Genomic DNA, 16512 nt, shown 5'->3' with positions numbered 1-16512 from the left:
GGCGCAATGGATAACGCGTCAGCCTACGGAGCAGAAGATTCCAGGTTTGAGTCCTGTCAAGCTCGGTGTTTATTTTAGTAAAATATCTTTTATGCGTCCTTAAAACGCATAAATACAATGTTTGGAAAAGTTTTTTGTAGTACTTAGCAAGGGCTTGTAGCGTAATGGATAACGCGTCTGCCTTCGAAGCAGAAGATTCCAGGTTCGAGTCCTGGCAAGCTCGGATTTAACATTTAAAGATGATTATTAGAGTATAGCGGAAGGAAAATTTATAATATTGTAATGCTTCAATAGCATCTAGATAAATCACTTACGGGCTTGTGGCGCAATGGATAACGCGTCTGCCAACGGAGCAGAAGATTCCAGGTCCGAGTCCTGGCAAGCTCGGTTTTAACATTCAAAGATGATTATTAGAGTATAGCGGAAGGAAAATTTATAATATTGTAATGCTTCAATAGCATCTAGATAAACAACTAACGGGCTTGTAGCGTAATGGATAACGCGTCTGCCTTCGAAGCAGAAAATTCCACGTTCGAGTCCTGGAAAGCTCGGATTTAACATTTAAAGATGATTATTAGAGTATATTGGAAGGAAAATTTATAATATTGCAATGCTTCAATAGCATTTTGATCAACCTCTAACGGGCTTGTGGCGCAATGGATAACGCGTCTGCCTACGGAGCAGAAGACTCCAGGTTCGAGACCCGGCAAGCTCGGATTTAACATTTAAAGATGATTATTAGAGTTTAACGGAAGGAAAATTTATAATATTGCAATGCTTCAATAGCATTTTGATCAACCTCTAACGGGCTTGAGGCGCAATGGATAACGCGTCTGCCTACGAAGCAGAAGACTCCAGGTTCGAGTCCTGGCAAGCTCGGATTTAACATTTAAAGAATATTATTAGAGTGTAACGGAAGGAAAATTTATAATATTGCAATGCTTCAATAGCATCTAGATAAACATCTAACGGACTTGTGGCGCAATGGATAACGCGTCTGCCTTCGAAGCAGAAGATTCCAGGTTCGAGTCCTGGCAAGCTCGTTATTTATTTTAGTAAAAGATCTTTTATGCGTCCTAAAAATGCATAAATACAATGTTTGGAAAAGTTTTTTGTAGTACGAAGCAAGGGCTTGTAGCGTAATGGATAAAGCGTCTACTTTCGAAGTAGAAGACTCCAGGCTCGAGTCCTGGCAAGCTCGGATTTAACATTTAAAGATGATTATTACAGTATAACGGAAGGAAAATTTGTAATATTGCAATGCTTCCATAGCATTTTGATCAACCTCTAACGGGCTTGAGGCGCAATGGATAGCGCGTCAGCCTACGGAGCAGAAGATTCCAGGTTTGAGTCCTGTCAAGCTCGGTGTTTATTTTAGTAAAAGATCTTTTATGCGTCCTTAAAACGCATAAATACAATGTTTGGAAAAGTTTTTTGTAGTACTTAGCAAGGGCTTGTAGCGTAATGGATAACGCGTCTGCCTTCGAAGCAGAAGATTCCAGGTTCGAGTCCTGGCAAGCTCGGATTTAACATTTAAAGATGATTATTAGAGTATAGCGGAAGGAAAATTTATAATATTGTAATGCTTCAATAGCATCTAGATAAATCACTTACGGGCTTGTGGCGCAATGGATAACGCGTCTGCCAACGGAGCAGAAGATTCCAGGTCCGAGTCCTGGCAAGCTCGGTTTTAACATTCAAAGATGATTATTAGAGTATAGCGGAAGGAAAATTTATAATATTGTAATGCTTCAATAGCATCTAGATAAACAACTAACGGGCTTGTAGCGTAATGGATAACGCGTCTGCCTTCGAAGCAGAAAATTCCACGTTCGAGTCCTGGAAAGCTCGGATTTAACATTTAAAGATGATTATTAGAGTATATTGGAAGGAAAATTTATAATATTGCAATGCTTCAATAGCATTTTGATCAACCTCTAACGGGCTTGTGGCGCAATGGATAACGCGTCTGCCTACGGAGCAGAAGACTCCAGGTTCGAGACCCGGCAAGCTCGGATTTAACATTTAAAGATGATTATTAGAGTTTAACGGAAGGAAAATTTATAATATTGCAATGCTTCAATAGCATTTTGATCAACCTCTAACGGGCTTGAGGCGCAATGGATAACGCGTCTGCCTACGAAGCAGAAGACTCCAGGTTCGAGTCCTGGCAAGCTCGGATTTAACATTTAAAGAATATTATTAGAGTGTAACGGAAGGAAAATTTATAATATTGCAATGCTTCAATAGCATTTTGATCAACTTCTAACGGGCTTGAGGCGCAATGGATAACGCGTCTGCCTACGGAGCAGACGATTCAAGGTTCGAGTCCTTGCAAGCTCGGTCTTTATTTCAGTAAAAGATCTTTTATGCGTCATAAAAAAATGCATAAATACAATGTTTCGAAAGTTTTTTATTGTACGAAGCAAGGGCTTCTAGCGTGATGGATATCGCGTCTGCCTTAGAAGCAGTAGATTCCAGGTTCGAGTCCTGGCAAGCTCGTTGTTTATTTTAGTAAAAGATCTTTTATGCGTCCTAAAAACGCATAAATACAATGTTTGGAAAAGTTTTTTATAGTACGAAGCAAGGGCTTGTAGCGTAATGGATAACGCGTCTGCCTTCGAAGCAGAAGATTCCACGTTCGAGTCCTGACAAGCTCGGATTTAACATTTAAAGATGATTATTAGAGTATATTGGAAGGAAAATTTATAATATTGCAATGCTTCAATAGCATCTAGATAAACAACTAACGGGCTTGTGGCGCAATGGATAACGCGTCTGCCTACGGAGCAGAAGATTCCAGGTTCGAGTCCTGGTAAGCTCGGTTTTAACATTCAAAGATGATTATTAGAGTGTAACGGAAGGAAAATTTATAATATTGCAATGCTTCAATAGCATTTTGATCAACCTCTAACGGGCTTGATGCTTAATGGATAACGCGTCTGCCTACGGAGCAGAAGATTCCAGGTTTGAGTCCTGGCAAGCTCGGTGTTTATTTTAGTAAAAGATCATTTATGCGTCCTTAAAACGCATAAATACAATGTTTGGAAAAGTTTTTTATAGTACGTAGCAAGGGCTTGTAGCGTAATGGATAACGCGTCTGCCTTCGAAGCAGAAGATTCCACGTTCGAGTCCTGGCAAGCTCGGATTTAACATTTAAAGATGATTGTTAGAGTATATTGGAAGGAAAATCTATAATATTGCAATGCTTCAATAGCACCTAGATAAACAACTAACGGGCTTGTGGCGCAATGGATAACGCGTCTGCCTACGGAGCAGACGATTCAAGGTTCGAGTCCTGGCAAGCTCGGTCTTTATTTCAGTAAAAGATCTTTTATGCGTCATAAAAAAATGCATAAATACAATGTTTCTAAAGTTTTTTATTGTACGAATCAAGGGCTTCTAGCGTAATGGATATCACGTCTGCCTTAGAAGCAGTAGATTCCAGGTTCGAGTCCTGGCAAGCTCGTTGTTTATTTTAGTAAAAGATCTTTTATGCGTCCTCAAAACGCATAAATACAACGTTTGGAAAAGTTTTTTATAGTACGAAGCAAGGGCTTGTAGCATAATGGATAACGCGTCTGCCTTCGAAGCAGAAGATTCCAGGTTCGAGTCCTGGCAAGCTCGGATTTAACATTTAAAGATGATTATTAGAGTATAGCGGAAGGAAAATTTATAATATTGTAATGCTTCAATAGCATCTAGATAAATCACTTACGGGCTTGTGGCGCAATGGATAACGCGTCTGCCAACGGAGCAGAAGATTCCAGGTCCGAGTCCTGGCAAGCTCGGTTTTAACATTCAAAGATGATTATTAGAGTATAGCGGAAGGAAAATTTATAATATTGTAATGCTTCAATAGCATCTAGATAAACAACTAACGGGCTTGTAGCGTAATGGATAACGCGTCTGCCTTCGAAGCAGAAAATTCCACGTTCGAGTCCTGGAAAGCTCGGATTTAACATTTAAAGATGATTATTAGAGTATATTGGAAGGAAAATTTATAATATTGCAATGCTTCAATAGCATTTTGATCAACCTCTAACGGGCTTGTGGCGCAATGGATAACGCGTCTGCCTACGGAGCAGAAGACTCCAGGTTCGAGTCCCGGCAAGCTCGGATTTAACATTTAAAGATGATTATTAGAGTTTAACGGAAGGAAAATTTATAATATTGCAATGCTTCAATAGCATTTTGATCAACCTCTAACGGGCTTGAGGCGCAATGGATAACGCGTCTGCCTACGGAGCAGACGATTCAAGGTTCGAGTCCTGGCAAGCTCGGTCTTTATTTCAGTAAAAGATCTTTTATGCGTCATAAAAAATGCATAAATACAATGTTTCGAAAGTTTTTTATTGTACGAAGCAAGGGCTTCTAGCGTAATGGATATCGCGTCTGCCTTAGAAGCAGTAGATTCCAGGTTCGAGTCCTGGCAAGCTCGTTGTTTATTTTAGTAAAAGATCTTTTATGCGTCCTCAAAACGCATAAATACAATGTTTGGAAAAGTTTTTCATAGTACGAAGCAAGGGCTTGTAGCATAATGGATAACGCGTCTGCCTTCGAAGCAGAAGATTCCACGTTCGAGTCCTGACAAGCTCGGATTTAACATTTAAAGATGATTATTAGAGTATATTGGAAGGAAAATTTATAATATTGCAATGCTTCAGTAGCATTTTGATCGACCTCTAACGGGCTTGTGGCGCAATGGATAACGCGTCTGCCTACGGAGCAGAAGATTCAAGGTTCGAGTCCTGGCAAGCTCGATGTTTAATTTAGTAAAAGATCTTTTATGCGTCCTTAAAACGCATAAAGACAATGTTTGGAAAAGTTTTTTTATAGTACGAAGCAAGGGCTTGTAGCGTAATGGATAACGCGTCTGCCTTCGAGTTAGAAGATTCCACGTTCGAGTCCTGGCAAGCTCGGATTTAACATTTAAAGATGATTATTAGAGTATATTGGAAGGAAAATTTATAATATTGCAATGCTTCAGTAGCATTTTGATCAACCTCTAACGGGCTTGTGGCGCAATGGATAACGCGTCTGCCTACGGAGCAGAAGATTCAAGGTTCGAGTCCTGGCAAGCTCGATGTTTAATTTAGTAAAAGATCTTTTATGCGTCCTTAAAACGCATAAATACAATGTTTGGAAAAGTTTTTTTATAGTACGAAGCAAGGGCTTGTAGCGTAATGGATAACGCGTCTGCCTTCGAATTAGAAGATTCCACGTTCGAGTCCTGGCAAGCTCGGATTTAACATTTAAAGATGATTATTAGAGTATATTGGAAGGAAAATTTATAATATTGCAATGCTTCAATAGCATTTTGATCAACCTCTAACGGGCTTGTGGCGCAATGGATAACGCGTCTGCTTACGGAGCAGAAGACTCCAGGTTCGAGTCATGGCAAGCTCGGATTTAACATTTAAAGATGATTATTACAGTGTAACGGAAGGAAAATTTAAAATATTGGAATGCTTCAATAGCATTTTGATCAACTTCTAACGGGCTTGAGGCGCAATGGATAACGCGTCTGCCTACGGAGCAGAAGATTCAAGGTTCGAGTCCTGGCAAGCTCGGTCTTTATTCAGTAAAAGATCTTTTATGTGTCATAAAAAAATGCATAAATACAATGTTTGGAAAGTTTTTATAGTAAGAACCAAGGGCTTCTAGCGTAATGGATAACGCGTCTGCCTTCGAAGCAGAAGATTCCAGGTTCGAGTCCTGGCAAGCTCGTATTTTATTTTAGTAAAAGATCTTTTATGCGTCCTAAAAATGCATAAATACAATGTTTGGAAAAGTTTTTTGTAGCACGAAGCAAGGGCTTCTAGCGTAATGGATAACGCGTCTGCCTTCGAAGCAGAAGATTCCAGGTTCGAGTCCTGGCAAGCTCGTATTTTATTTTAGTAAAAGATCTTTTATGCGTCCTAAAAATGCATAAATACAATGTTTGGAAAAGTTTTTTGTAGCACGAAGCAAGGGCTTGTAGCGTAATGGATAACGCGTCTGCCTACGGAGCAGAAGATTCCAGGTTTGAGTCCTGGCAAGCTCGGTGTTTATTTTAGTAAAAGATCTTTTATGCGTCCTTAAAACGCATAAATACAATGTTTGGAAAAGTTTTTTATAGTACGTAATGGATAACGCGTCTGCCTTCGAAGCAGAAGATTCCACGTTCGAGTCCTGGCAAGCTCGGATTTAACATTTAAAGATGATTGTTAGAGTATATTGGAAGGAAAATCTATAATATTGCAATGCTTCAATAGCATCTAGATAAACAACTAACGGGCTTGTGGCGCAATGGATAACGCGTCTGCCTACGGAGCAGAAGATTCCAGGTTCGAGTCCTGGTAAGCTCGGTTTTAACATTCAAAGATGATTATTAGAGTGTAACGGAAGGAAAATTTATAATATTGCAATGCTTCAATAGCATTTTGATCAACCTCTAACGGGCTTGTGGCGCAATGGATAACGCGTCTGCCTACGGAGCAGACGATTCAAGGTTCGAGTCCTGGCAAGCTCGGTCTTTATTTCAGTAAAAGATCTTTTATGCGTCATAAAAAAAATGCATAAATACAATGTTTCGAAAGTTTTTTATTGTACGAAGCAAGGGCTTCTAGCGTAATGGATATCGCGTCTGCCTTAGAAGCAGTAGATTCCAGGTTCGAGTCCTGGCAAGCTCGTTGTTTATTTTAGTAAAAGATCTTTTATGCGTCCTCAAAACGCATAAATACAATGTTTGGAAAAGTTTTTCATAGTACGAAGCAAGGGCTTGTAGCATAATGGATAACGCGTCTGCCTTCGAAGCAGAAGATTCCACGTTCGAGTCCTGACAAGCTCGGATTTAACATTTAAAGATGATTATTAGAGTATATTGGAAGGAAAATTTATAATATTGCAATGCTTCAGTAGCATTTTGATCGACCTCTAACGGGCTTGTGGCGCAATGGATAACGCGTCTGCCTACGGAGCAGAAGATTCAAGGTTCGAGTCCTGGCAAGCTCGATGTTTAATTTAGTAAAAGATCTTTTATGCGTCCTTAAAACGCATAAATACAATGTTTGGAAAAGTTTTTTTGTAGTACGAAGCAAGGGCTTGTAGCGTAATGGATAACGCGTCTGCCTTCGAATTAGAAGATTCCACGTTCGAGTCCTGGCAAGCTCGGATTTAACATTTAAAGATGATTATTAGAGTATATTGGAAGGAAAATTTATAATATTGCAATGCTTCAGTAGCATTTTGATCAACCTCTAACGGGCTTGTGGCGCAATGGATAACGCGTCTGCCTACGGAGCAGAAGATTCAAGGTTCGAGTCCTGGCAAGCTCGATGTTTAATTTAGTAAAAGATCTTTTATGCGTCCTTAAAACGCATAAATACAATGTTTGGAAAAGTTTTTTTATAGTACGAAGCAAGGGCTTGTAGCGTAATGGATAACGCGTCTGCCTTCGAAGCAGAAGATTCCACGTTCGAGTCCTGGCAAGCTCGGATTTAACATTTAAAGATGATTGTTAGAGTATATTGGAAGGAAAATCTATAATATTGCAATGCTTCAATAGCATCTAGATAAACAACTAACGGGCTTGTGGCGCAATGGATAACGCGTCTGCCTACGGAGCAGAAGATTCCAGGTTCGAGTCCTGGTAAGCTCGGTTTTAACATTCAAAGATGATTATTAGAGTGTAACGGAAGGAAAATTTATAATATTGCAATGCTTCAATAGCATTTTGATCAACCTCTAACGGGCTTGTGGCGCAATGGATAACGCGTCTGCCTACGGAGCAGACGATTCAAGGTTCGAGTCCTGGCAAGCTCGGTCCTTATTTCAGTAAAAGATCTTTTATGCGTCATAAAAAAAATGCATAAATACATTGTTTCGAAAGTTTTTTATTGTACGAAGCAAGGGCTTCTAGCGTAATGGATATCGCGTCTGCCTTAGAAGCAGTAGATTCCAGGTTCGAGTCCTGGCAAGCTCGTTGTTTATTTTAGTAAAAGATCTTTTATGCGTCCTCAAAACGCATAAATACAATGTTTGGAAAAGTTTTTCATAGTACGAAGCAAGGGCTTGTAGCATAATGGATAACGCGTCTGCCTTCGAAGCAGAAGATTCCACGTTCGAGTCCTGACAAGCTCGGATTTAACATTTAAAGATGATTATTAGAGTATATTGGAAGGAAAATTTATAATATTGCAATGCTTCAGTAGCATTTTGATCGACCTCTAACGGGCTTGTGGCGCAATGGATAACGCGTCTGCCTACGGAGCAGAAGATTCAAGGTTCGAGTCCTGGCAAGCTCGATGTTTAATTTAGTAAAAGATCTTTTATGCGTCCTTAAAACGCATAAATACAATGTTTGGAAAAGTTTTTTTGTAGTACGAAGCAAGGGCTTGTAGCGTAATGGATAACGCGTCTGCCTTCGAATTAGAAGATTCCACGTTCGAGTCCTGGCAAGCTCGGATTTAACATTTAAAGATGATTATTAGAGTATATTGGAAGGAAAATTTATAATATTGCAATGCTTCAGTAGCATTTTGATCAACCTCTAACGGGCTTGTGGCGCAATGGATAACGCGTCTGCCTACGGAGCAGAAGATTCAAGGTTCGAGTCCTGGCAAGCTCGATGTTTAATTTAGTAAAAGATCTTTTATGCGTCCTTAAAACGCATAAATACAATGTTTGGAAAAGTTTTTTTATAGTACGAAGCAAGGGCTTGTAGCGTAATGGATAACGCGTCTGCCTTCGAATTAGAAGATTCCACGTTCGAGTCCTGGCAAGCTCGGATTTAACATTTAAAGATGATTATTAGAGTATATTGGAAGGAAAATTTATAATATTGCAATGCTTCAATAGCATTTTGATCAACCTCTAACGGGCTTGTGGCGCAATGGATAACGCGTCTGCTTACGGAGCAGAAGACTCCAGGTTCGAGTCATGGCAAGCTCGGATTTAACATTTAAAGATGATTATTACAGTGTAACGGAAGGAAAATTTAAAATATTGGAATGCTTCAATAGCATTTTGATCAACTTCTAACGGGCTTGAGGCGCAATGGATAACGCGTCTGCCTACGGAGCAGAAGATTCAAGGTTCGAGTCCTGGCAAGCTCGGTTTTTATTCAGTAAAAGATCTTTTATGTGTCATAAAAAAATGCATAAATACAATGTTTGGAAAGTTTTTATAGTAAGAACCAAGGGCTTCTAGCGTAATGGATAACGCGTCTGCCTTCGAAGCAGAAGATTCCAGGTTCGAGTCCTGGCAAGCTCGTAATTTATTTTAGTAAAAGATCTTTTATGCGTCCTAAAAATGCATAAATACAATGTTTGGAAAAGTTTTTTATAGTACGTAGCAAGGGCTTGTAGCGTAATGGATAACGCGTCTGCCTTCGAAGCAGAAGATTCCAGGTTCGAGTCCTGGCAAGCTCGTTGTTTATTTTAGTAAAAGATAATTTATGCGTCCTAAAAACGCATAAATACAACGTTTGGAAAAGTTTTTTATAGTACGAAGCTAGGGCTTGTAGCGTAATGGATAACGCGTCTGCCTTCGAAGCAGAAGATTCCAGGTTCGAGTCCTGGCAAGCTCGATGTTTAATTTAGTAAAAGATCTTTTATGCGTCCTTAAAACGCATAAATACAATGTTTGGAAAAGTTTTTTTATAGTACGAAGCAAGGGCTTGTAGCGTAATGGATAACGCGTCTGCCTTCGAATTAGAAGATTCCACGTTCGAGTCCTGGCAAGCTCGGATTTAACATTTAAAGATGATTATTAGAGTATATTGGAAGGAAAATTTATAATATTGCAATGCTTCAATAGCATTTTGATCAACCTCTAACGGGCTTGTGGCGCAATGGATAACGCGTCTGCTTACGGAGCAGAAGACTCCAGGTTCGAGTCATGGCAAGCTCGGATTTAACATTTAAAGATGATTATTACAGTGTAACGGAAGGAAAATTTAAAATATTGGAATGCTTCAATAGCATTTTGATCAACTTCTAACGGGCTTGAGGCGCAATGGATAACGCGTCTCCCTACGGAGCAGAAGATTCAAGGTTCGAGTCCTGGCAAGCTCGGTCTTTATTCAGTAAAAGATCTTTTATGTGTCATAAAAAAATGCATAAATACAATGTTTGGAAAGTTTTTATAGTAAGAACCAAGGGCTTCTAGCGTAATGGATAACGCGTCTGCCTTCGAAGCAGAAGATTCCAGGTTCGAGTCCTGGCAAGCTCGTATTTTATTTTAGTAAAAGATCTTTTATGCGTCCTAAAAATGCATAAATACAATGTTTGGAAACGTTTTTTGTAGCACGAAGCAAGGGCTTGTAGCGTAATGGATAACGCGTCTGCCTACGGAGCAGAAGATTCCAGGTTTGAGTCCTGGCAAGCTCGGTGTTTATTTTAGTAAAAGATCTTTTATGCGTCCTTAAAACGCATAAATACAATGTTTGGAAAAGTTTTTTATAGTACGAAGCAAGGGCTTCTAGCGTAATGGATATCGCGTCTGCCTTGGAAGCAGTAGATTCCAGGTTCGAGTACTGGCAAGCTCGTTGTTTATTTTAGTAAAAGATCTTTTATGCGTCCTAAAAACGCATAAATACAATGTTTGGAAAAGTTTTTCATAGTACGAAGCAAGGGCTTGTAGCATAATGGATAACGCGTCTGCCTTCGAAGCAGAAGATTCCACGTTCGAGTCCTGACAAGCTCGGATTTAACATTTAAAGATGATTATTAGAGTATATTGGAAGGAAAATTTATAATATTGCAATGCTTCAGTAGCATTTTGATCAACCTCTAACGGGCTTGTGGCGCAATGGATAACGCGTCTGCCTACGGAGCAGAAGATTCAAGGTTCGAGTCCTGGCAAGCTCGATGTTTAATTTAGTAAAAGATCTTTTATGCGTCCTCAAAACGCATAAATACAATGTTTGGAAAAGTTTTTTATAGTACGAAGCAAGGGCTTGTAGCGTAATGGATGACGCGTCTGCCTTCGAATTAGAAGATTCCACGTTCGAGTCCTGGCAAGCTCGGATTTAACATTTAAAGATGATTATTAGAGTATATTGGAAGGAAAATTTATAATATTGCAATGCTTCAATAGCATTTTGATCAACCTCTAACGGGCTTGTGGCGCAATGGATAACGCGTCTGCTTACGGAGCAGAAGACTCCAGGTTCGAGTCATGGCAAGCTCGGATTTAACATTTAAAGATGATTATTACAGTGTAACGGAAGGAAAATTTAAAATATTGGAATGCTTCAATAGCATTTTGATCAACATCTAACGGGCTTGAGGCGCAATGGATAACGCGTCTGCCTACGGAGCAGAAGATTCAAGGTTCGAGTCCTGGCAAGCTCGGTCTTTATTTCAGTAAAAGATCTTTTATGCGTCATAAAAAAAATGCATAAATACAGTGTTTGGAAAGTTTTTTATAGTACGAAGCAAGGGCTTCTAGCGTAATGGATAACGCGTCTGCCTTCGAAGCAGAAGATTCCAGGTTCGAGTCCTGGCAAGCTCGTTGTTTATTTTAGTAAAAGATAATTTATGCGTCCTAAAAACGCATAAATACAACGTTTGGAAAAGTTTTTTATAGTACGAAGCTAGGGCTTGTAGCGTAATGGATAACGCGTCTGCCTTCGAAGCAGAAGATTCCAGGTTCGAGTCCTGGCAAGCTCGATGTTTAATTTAGTAAAAGATCTTTTATGCGTCCTTAAAACGCATAAATACAATGTTTGGAAAAGTTTTTTTATAGTACGAAGCAAGGGCTTGTAGCGTAATGGATAACGCGTCTGCCTTCGAATTAGAAGATTCCACGTTCGAGTCCTGGCAAGCTCGGATTTAACATTTAAAGATGATTATTAGAGTATATTGGAAGGAAAATTTATAATATTGCAATGCTTCAATAGCATTTTGATCAACCTCTAACGGGCTTGTGGCGCAATGGATAACGCGTCTGCTTACGGAGCAGAAGACTCCAGGTTCGAGTCATGGCAAGCTCGGATTTAACATTTAAAGATGATTATTACAGTGTAACGGAAGGAAAATTTAAAATATTGGAATGCTTCAATAGCATTTTGATCAACTTCTAACGGGCTTGAGGCGCAATGGATAACGCGTCTCCCTACGGAGCAGAAGATTCAAGGTTCGAGTCCTGGCAAGCTCGGTCTTTATTCAGTAAAAGATCTTTTATGTGTCATAAAAAAATGCATAAATACAATGTTTGGAAAGTTTTTATAGTAAGAACCAAGGGCTTCTAGCGTAATGGATAACGCGTCTGCCTTCGAAGCAGAAGATTCCAGGTTCGAGTCCTGGCAAGCTCGTATTTTATTTTAGTAAAAGATCTTTTATGCGTCCTAAAAATGCATAAATACAATGTTTGGAAACGTTTTTTGTAGCACGAAGCAAGGGCTTGTAGCGTAATGGATAACGCGTCTGCCTACGGAGCAGAAGATTCCAGGTTTGAGTCCTGGCAAGCTCGGTGTTTATTTTAGTAAAAGATCTTTTATGCGTCCTTAAAACGCATAAATACAATGTTTGGAAAAGTTTTTTATAGTACGAAGCAAGGGCTTCTAGCGTAATGGATATCGCGTCTGCCTTGGAAGTAGTAGATTCCAGGTTCGAGTACTGGCAAGCTCGTTGTTTATTTTAGTAAAAGATCTTTTATGCGTCCTAAAAACGCATAAATACAATGTTTGGAAAAGTTTTTTATAGTACGAAGCAAGGGCTTGTAGCGTAATGGATAACGCGTCTGCCTTCGAAGCAGAAGATTCCACGTTCGAGTCCTGACAAGCTCGGATTTAACATTTAAAGATGTTTATTAGAGTATATTGGAAGGAAAATTTATAATATTGCAATGCTTCAATAGCATCTAGATAAACAACTAACGGGCTTGTGGCGCAATGGATAACGCGTCTACCTACGGAGCAGAAGATTCCAGGTTCGAGTCCTGGTAAGCTCGGTTTTAACATTCAAAGATGATTATTAGACTGTAACGGAAGGAAAATTTATAATATTGCAATGCTTCAATAGCATTTTGATCAACCTCTAACGGGCATGTGGCGCAATGGATAACGCGTCTGCCTACGGAGCAGACGATTCAAGGTTCGAGTCCTGGCAAGCTCGGTCTTTATTTCAGTAAAAGATCTTTTATGCGTCATAAAAAAATGCATAAATACAATGTTTCGAAAGTTTTTTATTGTACGAAGCAAGGGCTTCTAGCGTAATGGATATCGCGTCTGCCTTAGAAGCAGTAGATTCCAGGTTCGAGTCCTGGCAAGCTCGTTGTTTATTTTAGTAAAAGATCTTTTATGCGTCCTCAAAACGCATAAATACAATGTTTGGAAAAGTTTTTCATAGTACGAAGCAAGGGCTTGTAGCATAATGGATAACGCGTCTGCCTTCGAAGCAGAAGATTCCACGTTCGAGTCCTGACAAGCTCGGATTTAATATTTAAAGATGATTATTAGAGTATATTGGAAGGAAAATTTATAATATTGCAATGCTTCAGTAGCATTTTGATCAATCTCTAACGGGCTTGTGGCGCAATGGATAACGCGTCTGCCTACGGAGCAGAAGATTCAAGGTTCGAGTCCTGGCAAGCTCGGTGTTTAATTTAGTAAAGGATCTTTTATGCGTCCTTAAAACGCATAAATACAATGTTTGGAAAAGTTTTTTTATAGTACGAAGCAAGGGCTTGTAGCGTAATGGATAACGCGTCTGCCTTCGAATTAGAAGATTCCACGTTCGAGTCCTGGCAAGCTCGGATTTAACATTTAAAGATGATTATTAGAGTATATTGGAAGGAAAATTTATAATATTGCAATGCTTCAATAGCATCTAGATAAGCAACTAACGGGCTTGTGGCGCAATGGATAACGCGTCTGCCTACGGAGCAGAAGATTCCAGGTTCGAGTGCTGGTAAGCTCGGTTTTAACATTCAAAGATGATTATTAGAGTGTAACGGAAGGAAAATTTATAATATTGCAATGCTTCAATAGCATTTTGATCAACCTCTAACGGGCTTGTGGCGCAATGGATAACGCGTCTGCCTACGGAGCAGACGATTCAAGGTTCGAGTCCTGGCAAGCTCGGACTTTATTTCAGTAAAAGATCTTTTATGCGTCATAAAAAAATGCATAAATACAATGTTTCGAAAGTTTTTTATTGTACGAAGCAAGGGCTTCTAGCGTAATGGATATCGCGTCTGCTTTAGAAACAGTAGATTCCAGGTTCGAGTCCTGGCAAGCTCGTTGTTTATTTTAGTAAAAGATCTTTTATGCGTCCTCAAAACGCATAAATACAATGTTTGGAAAAGTTTTTTATAGTACGAAGCAAGGGCTTGTAGCGTAATAGATAACGCGTGTGCCTTCGAAGCTGAAGATTCCACGTTCGAGTCCTGACAAGCTCGGATTTAACATTTAAAGATGATTATTAGAGTATATTGGAAGGAAAATTTATAATATTGCAATGCTTCAATAGCATCTAGATAAACAGCTAACGGGCTTGTGGCGCAATGGATAACGCGTCTGCCTACGGAGCAGAAGATTCCAGGTTCGAGTCCTGGTAAGCTAGGTTTTAACATTCAAAGATGATTATTAGAGTGTAACGGAAGGAAAATTTATAATATTGCAATGCTCCAATAGCATTTTGATCAACCTCTAACGGGCTTGTGGCGCAATGGATAACGCGTCTGCCTACGGAGCAGAAGATTCCAGGTTCGAGTCCTGGCAAGCTCGATGTTTAATTTAGTAAAAGATCTTTTATGCGTCCTTAAAACGCATAAATACAATGTTTGGAAAAGTTTTTTTATAGTACGAAGCAAGGGCTTGTAGCGTAATGGATAACGCGTCTGCCTTCGAATTAGAAGATTCCACGTTCGAGTCCTGGCAAGCTCGGATTTAACATTTAAAGATGATTATTAGAGTATATTGGAAGGAAAATTTATAATATTGCAATGCTTCAATAGCATTTTGATCAACCTCTAACGGGCTTGTGGCGCAATGGATAACGCGTCTGCTTACGGAGCAGAAGACTCCAGGTTCGAGTCATGGCAAGCTCGGATTTAACATTTAAAGATGATTATTACAGTGTAACGGAAGGAAAATTTAAAATATTGGAATGCTTCAATAGCATTTTGATCAACTTCTAACGGGCTTGAGGCGCAATGGATAACGCGTCTCCCTACGGAGCAGAAGATTCAAGGTTCGAGTCCTGGCAAGCTCGGTCTTTATTCAGTAAAAGATCTTTTATGTGTCATAAAAAAATGCATAAATACAATGTTTGGAAAGTTTTTATAGTAAGAACCAAGGGCTTCTAGCGGAATGGATAACGCGTCTGCCTTCGAAGCAGAAGATTCCAGGTTCGAGTCCTGGCAAGCTCGTATTTTATTTTAGTAAAAGATCTTTTATGCGTCCTAAAAATGCATAAATACAATGTTTGGAAACGTTTTTTGTAGCACGAAGCAAGGGCTTGTAGCGTAATGGATAACGCGTCTGCCTACGGAGCAGAAGATTCCAGGTTTGAGTCCTGGCAAGCTCGGTGTTTATTTTAGTAAAAGATCTTTTATGCGTCCTTAAAACGCATAAATACAATGTTTGGAAAAGTTTTTTATAGTACGAAGCAAGGGCTTCTAGCGTAATGGATATCGCGTCTGCCTTAGAAGCAGTAGATTCCAGGTTCGAGTACTGGCAAGCTCGTTGTTTATTTTAGTAAAAGATCTTTTATGCGTCCTAAAAATGCATAAATACAATGTTTGGAAAAGTTTTTTGTAGCACGAAGCAAGGGCTTGTAGCGTAATGGATAACGCGTCTGCCTACGGAGCAGAAGATTCCAGGTTTGAGTCCTGGCAAGCTCGGATTTAACATTTAAAGATGATTGTTAGAGTATATTGGAAGGAAAATTTATAATATTGCAATGCTCCAATAGCACCTAGATAAACAACTAACGGGCTTGTGGCGCAATGGATAACGCGTCTGCCTACGGAGCAGAAGATTCAAGACTCGAGTCCTGGCAAGCTCGATGTTTAATTTAGTAAAAGATCTTTGATGCGTCCTTAAAACGCATAAATACAATGTTTGGAAAAGTTTTTTTATAGTACGAAGCAAGGGCTTGTAGCGTAATGGGTAACGCGTCTGCCTTCGAAGCAGAAGATTCCACGTTCGAGTCCTGGCAAGCTCGGATTTAACATTTAAAGATGATTATTAGAGTATATTGGAAGGAAAATTTATAATATTGCAATGCTTCAATAGCATTTTGATCAACCTCTAACGGGCTTGTGGCGCAATGGATAACGCGTCTGCCTACGGAGCAGAAGACTCCAGGTTCGAGTCATGGCAAGCTCGGATTTAACATTTAAAGATGATCATTACAGTGTAACGGAAGGAAAATTTAAAATATTGGAATGCTTCACTAGCATTTTGATCAACTTCTAACGGGCTTGAGGCGCAATGGATAACGCGTCTGCCTGCGGAGCAGAAGATGCAAGGTTCGAGTCCTGACAAGCTCGGTCTTTATTCAGTAAAAGATCTTTTAT

At 39.6% G+C, this 16512-nt stretch overlaps 51 non-coding genes across 51 annotated transcripts; all 51 read left to right on the top strand.

The window, feature by feature from the left end:
- Positions 1-150: 150 nt before the first annotated feature.
- TRNAR-UCG (transfer RNA arginine (anticodon UCG)) lies at positions 151-223 on the top strand. Its single transcript has one exon. It is a non-coding gene; the product is annotated as a tRNA-Arg (tRNA).
- A 419-nt stretch (positions 224-642) lies between these two features.
- Positions 643-715, top strand: TRNAR-ACG (transfer RNA arginine (anticodon ACG)). Its single transcript has one exon. It is a non-coding gene; the product is annotated as a tRNA-Arg (tRNA).
- A 91-nt stretch (positions 716-806) lies between these two features.
- Positions 807-879, top strand: TRNAR-ACG (transfer RNA arginine (anticodon ACG)). Its single transcript has one exon. It is a non-coding gene; the product is annotated as a tRNA-Arg (tRNA).
- A 91-nt stretch (positions 880-970) lies between these two features.
- Positions 971-1043, top strand: TRNAR-UCG (transfer RNA arginine (anticodon UCG)). Its single transcript has one exon. It is a non-coding gene; the product is annotated as a tRNA-Arg (tRNA).
- A 407-nt stretch (positions 1044-1450) lies between these two features.
- TRNAR-UCG (transfer RNA arginine (anticodon UCG)) lies at positions 1451-1523 on the top strand. Its single transcript has one exon. It is a non-coding gene; the product is annotated as a tRNA-Arg (tRNA).
- A 419-nt stretch (positions 1524-1942) lies between these two features.
- On the top strand, positions 1943-2015 carry TRNAR-ACG (transfer RNA arginine (anticodon ACG)). The gene has a single exon. It is a non-coding gene; the product is annotated as a tRNA-Arg (tRNA).
- A 91-nt stretch (positions 2016-2106) lies between these two features.
- Positions 2107-2179, top strand: TRNAR-ACG (transfer RNA arginine (anticodon ACG)). Its single transcript has one exon. It is a non-coding gene; the product is annotated as a tRNA-Arg (tRNA).
- A 572-nt stretch (positions 2180-2751) lies between these two features.
- On the top strand, positions 2752-2824 carry TRNAR-ACG (transfer RNA arginine (anticodon ACG)). The gene has a single exon. It is a non-coding gene; the product is annotated as a tRNA-Arg (tRNA).
- Positions 2825-3073: 249 nt separating this feature from the next.
- TRNAR-UCG (transfer RNA arginine (anticodon UCG)) lies at positions 3074-3146 on the top strand. Its single transcript has one exon. It is a non-coding gene; the product is annotated as a tRNA-Arg (tRNA).
- Positions 3147-3237: 91 nt separating this feature from the next.
- TRNAR-ACG (transfer RNA arginine (anticodon ACG)) lies at positions 3238-3310 on the top strand. Its single transcript has one exon. It is a non-coding gene; the product is annotated as a tRNA-Arg (tRNA).
- Positions 3311-3554: 244 nt separating this feature from the next.
- On the top strand, positions 3555-3627 carry TRNAR-UCG (transfer RNA arginine (anticodon UCG)). Its single transcript has one exon. It is a non-coding gene; the product is annotated as a tRNA-Arg (tRNA).
- Positions 3628-4046: 419 nt separating this feature from the next.
- Positions 4047-4119, top strand: TRNAR-ACG (transfer RNA arginine (anticodon ACG)). Its single transcript has one exon. It is a non-coding gene; the product is annotated as a tRNA-Arg (tRNA).
- A 571-nt stretch (positions 4120-4690) lies between these two features.
- On the top strand, positions 4691-4763 carry TRNAR-ACG (transfer RNA arginine (anticodon ACG)). The gene has a single exon. It is a non-coding gene; the product is annotated as a tRNA-Arg (tRNA).
- A 250-nt stretch (positions 4764-5013) lies between these two features.
- Positions 5014-5086, top strand: TRNAR-ACG (transfer RNA arginine (anticodon ACG)). The gene has a single exon. It is a non-coding gene; the product is annotated as a tRNA-Arg (tRNA).
- A 250-nt stretch (positions 5087-5336) lies between these two features.
- Positions 5337-5409, top strand: TRNAR-ACG (transfer RNA arginine (anticodon ACG)). The gene has a single exon. It is a non-coding gene; the product is annotated as a tRNA-Arg (tRNA).
- A 248-nt stretch (positions 5410-5657) lies between these two features.
- Positions 5658-5730, top strand: TRNAR-UCG (transfer RNA arginine (anticodon UCG)). Its single transcript has one exon. It is a non-coding gene; the product is annotated as a tRNA-Arg (tRNA).
- Positions 5731-5815: 85 nt separating this feature from the next.
- On the top strand, positions 5816-5888 carry TRNAR-UCG (transfer RNA arginine (anticodon UCG)). Its single transcript has one exon. It is a non-coding gene; the product is annotated as a tRNA-Arg (tRNA).
- Positions 5889-5973: 85 nt separating this feature from the next.
- Positions 5974-6046, top strand: TRNAR-ACG (transfer RNA arginine (anticodon ACG)). The gene has a single exon. It is a non-coding gene; the product is annotated as a tRNA-Arg (tRNA).
- Positions 6047-6277: 231 nt separating this feature from the next.
- Positions 6278-6350, top strand: TRNAR-ACG (transfer RNA arginine (anticodon ACG)). The gene has a single exon. It is a non-coding gene; the product is annotated as a tRNA-Arg (tRNA).
- Positions 6351-6441: 91 nt separating this feature from the next.
- On the top strand, positions 6442-6514 carry TRNAR-ACG (transfer RNA arginine (anticodon ACG)). The gene has a single exon. It is a non-coding gene; the product is annotated as a tRNA-Arg (tRNA).
- A 409-nt stretch (positions 6515-6923) lies between these two features.
- On the top strand, positions 6924-6996 carry TRNAR-ACG (transfer RNA arginine (anticodon ACG)). The gene has a single exon. It is a non-coding gene; the product is annotated as a tRNA-Arg (tRNA).
- Positions 6997-7246: 250 nt separating this feature from the next.
- Positions 7247-7319, top strand: TRNAR-ACG (transfer RNA arginine (anticodon ACG)). The gene has a single exon. It is a non-coding gene; the product is annotated as a tRNA-Arg (tRNA).
- An 86-nt stretch (positions 7320-7405) lies between these two features.
- Positions 7406-7478, top strand: TRNAR-UCG (transfer RNA arginine (anticodon UCG)). Its single transcript has one exon. It is a non-coding gene; the product is annotated as a tRNA-Arg (tRNA).
- Positions 7479-7569: 91 nt separating this feature from the next.
- TRNAR-ACG (transfer RNA arginine (anticodon ACG)) lies at positions 7570-7642 on the top strand. Its single transcript has one exon. It is a non-coding gene; the product is annotated as a tRNA-Arg (tRNA).
- A 91-nt stretch (positions 7643-7733) lies between these two features.
- TRNAR-ACG (transfer RNA arginine (anticodon ACG)) lies at positions 7734-7806 on the top strand. The gene has a single exon. It is a non-coding gene; the product is annotated as a tRNA-Arg (tRNA).
- Positions 7807-8215: 409 nt separating this feature from the next.
- On the top strand, positions 8216-8288 carry TRNAR-ACG (transfer RNA arginine (anticodon ACG)). The gene has a single exon. It is a non-coding gene; the product is annotated as a tRNA-Arg (tRNA).
- A 250-nt stretch (positions 8289-8538) lies between these two features.
- TRNAR-ACG (transfer RNA arginine (anticodon ACG)) lies at positions 8539-8611 on the top strand. Its single transcript has one exon. It is a non-coding gene; the product is annotated as a tRNA-Arg (tRNA).
- A 250-nt stretch (positions 8612-8861) lies between these two features.
- TRNAR-ACG (transfer RNA arginine (anticodon ACG)) lies at positions 8862-8934 on the top strand. Its single transcript has one exon. It is a non-coding gene; the product is annotated as a tRNA-Arg (tRNA).
- Positions 8935-9182: 248 nt separating this feature from the next.
- Positions 9183-9255, top strand: TRNAR-UCG (transfer RNA arginine (anticodon UCG)). Its single transcript has one exon. It is a non-coding gene; the product is annotated as a tRNA-Arg (tRNA).
- Positions 9256-9340: 85 nt separating this feature from the next.
- Positions 9341-9413, top strand: TRNAR-UCG (transfer RNA arginine (anticodon UCG)). Its single transcript has one exon. It is a non-coding gene; the product is annotated as a tRNA-Arg (tRNA).
- An 85-nt stretch (positions 9414-9498) lies between these two features.
- TRNAR-UCG (transfer RNA arginine (anticodon UCG)) lies at positions 9499-9571 on the top strand. The gene has a single exon. It is a non-coding gene; the product is annotated as a tRNA-Arg (tRNA).
- Positions 9572-9821: 250 nt separating this feature from the next.
- On the top strand, positions 9822-9894 carry TRNAR-ACG (transfer RNA arginine (anticodon ACG)). The gene has a single exon. It is a non-coding gene; the product is annotated as a tRNA-Arg (tRNA).
- A 248-nt stretch (positions 9895-10142) lies between these two features.
- Positions 10143-10215, top strand: TRNAR-UCG (transfer RNA arginine (anticodon UCG)). Its single transcript has one exon. It is a non-coding gene; the product is annotated as a tRNA-Arg (tRNA).
- An 85-nt stretch (positions 10216-10300) lies between these two features.
- On the top strand, positions 10301-10373 carry TRNAR-ACG (transfer RNA arginine (anticodon ACG)). The gene has a single exon. It is a non-coding gene; the product is annotated as a tRNA-Arg (tRNA).
- Positions 10374-10780: 407 nt separating this feature from the next.
- On the top strand, positions 10781-10853 carry TRNAR-ACG (transfer RNA arginine (anticodon ACG)). Its single transcript has one exon. It is a non-coding gene; the product is annotated as a tRNA-Arg (tRNA).
- A 249-nt stretch (positions 10854-11102) lies between these two features.
- TRNAR-ACG (transfer RNA arginine (anticodon ACG)) lies at positions 11103-11175 on the top strand. Its single transcript has one exon. It is a non-coding gene; the product is annotated as a tRNA-Arg (tRNA).
- Positions 11176-11426: 251 nt separating this feature from the next.
- On the top strand, positions 11427-11499 carry TRNAR-UCG (transfer RNA arginine (anticodon UCG)). Its single transcript has one exon. It is a non-coding gene; the product is annotated as a tRNA-Arg (tRNA).
- Positions 11500-11584: 85 nt separating this feature from the next.
- TRNAR-UCG (transfer RNA arginine (anticodon UCG)) lies at positions 11585-11657 on the top strand. Its single transcript has one exon. It is a non-coding gene; the product is annotated as a tRNA-Arg (tRNA).
- A 250-nt stretch (positions 11658-11907) lies between these two features.
- Positions 11908-11980, top strand: TRNAR-ACG (transfer RNA arginine (anticodon ACG)). Its single transcript has one exon. It is a non-coding gene; the product is annotated as a tRNA-Arg (tRNA).
- A 248-nt stretch (positions 11981-12228) lies between these two features.
- Positions 12229-12301, top strand: TRNAR-UCG (transfer RNA arginine (anticodon UCG)). Its single transcript has one exon. It is a non-coding gene; the product is annotated as a tRNA-Arg (tRNA).
- Positions 12302-12386: 85 nt separating this feature from the next.
- TRNAR-ACG (transfer RNA arginine (anticodon ACG)) lies at positions 12387-12459 on the top strand. The gene has a single exon. It is a non-coding gene; the product is annotated as a tRNA-Arg (tRNA).
- Positions 12460-12866: 407 nt separating this feature from the next.
- On the top strand, positions 12867-12939 carry TRNAR-ACG (transfer RNA arginine (anticodon ACG)). The gene has a single exon. It is a non-coding gene; the product is annotated as a tRNA-Arg (tRNA).
- Positions 12940-13511: 572 nt separating this feature from the next.
- Positions 13512-13584, top strand: TRNAR-ACG (transfer RNA arginine (anticodon ACG)). Its single transcript has one exon. It is a non-coding gene; the product is annotated as a tRNA-Arg (tRNA).
- A 414-nt stretch (positions 13585-13998) lies between these two features.
- On the top strand, positions 13999-14071 carry TRNAR-ACG (transfer RNA arginine (anticodon ACG)). The gene has a single exon. It is a non-coding gene; the product is annotated as a tRNA-Arg (tRNA).
- Positions 14072-14643: 572 nt separating this feature from the next.
- On the top strand, positions 14644-14716 carry TRNAR-ACG (transfer RNA arginine (anticodon ACG)). Its single transcript has one exon. It is a non-coding gene; the product is annotated as a tRNA-Arg (tRNA).
- A 250-nt stretch (positions 14717-14966) lies between these two features.
- Positions 14967-15039, top strand: TRNAR-ACG (transfer RNA arginine (anticodon ACG)). The gene has a single exon. It is a non-coding gene; the product is annotated as a tRNA-Arg (tRNA).
- A 248-nt stretch (positions 15040-15287) lies between these two features.
- Positions 15288-15360, top strand: TRNAR-UCG (transfer RNA arginine (anticodon UCG)). The gene has a single exon. It is a non-coding gene; the product is annotated as a tRNA-Arg (tRNA).
- Positions 15361-15445: 85 nt separating this feature from the next.
- TRNAR-ACG (transfer RNA arginine (anticodon ACG)) lies at positions 15446-15518 on the top strand. The gene has a single exon. It is a non-coding gene; the product is annotated as a tRNA-Arg (tRNA).
- A 243-nt stretch (positions 15519-15761) lies between these two features.
- TRNAR-ACG (transfer RNA arginine (anticodon ACG)) lies at positions 15762-15834 on the top strand. Its single transcript has one exon. It is a non-coding gene; the product is annotated as a tRNA-Arg (tRNA).
- Positions 15835-16084: 250 nt separating this feature from the next.
- TRNAR-UCG (transfer RNA arginine (anticodon UCG)) lies at positions 16085-16157 on the top strand. Its single transcript has one exon. It is a non-coding gene; the product is annotated as a tRNA-Arg (tRNA).
- Positions 16158-16248: 91 nt separating this feature from the next.
- Positions 16249-16321, top strand: TRNAR-ACG (transfer RNA arginine (anticodon ACG)). Its single transcript has one exon. It is a non-coding gene; the product is annotated as a tRNA-Arg (tRNA).
- Positions 16322-16512: the final 191 nt, after the last annotated feature.

This window comes from Phalangium opilio, unplaced genomic scaffold (genome assembly GCF_054372755.1).
Source record: "Phalangium opilio isolate 3A_F unplaced genomic scaffold, DU_Popi_V2 ptg000043l_1, whole genome shotgun sequence".
NCBI lineage: Eukaryota > Metazoa > Arthropoda > Arachnida > Opiliones > Phalangiidae > Phalangium > Phalangium opilio.
The sequence above is the reverse complement of the archived record's forward strand: the minus strand, read 5'-3'. Positions and strand labels throughout refer to the sequence as shown.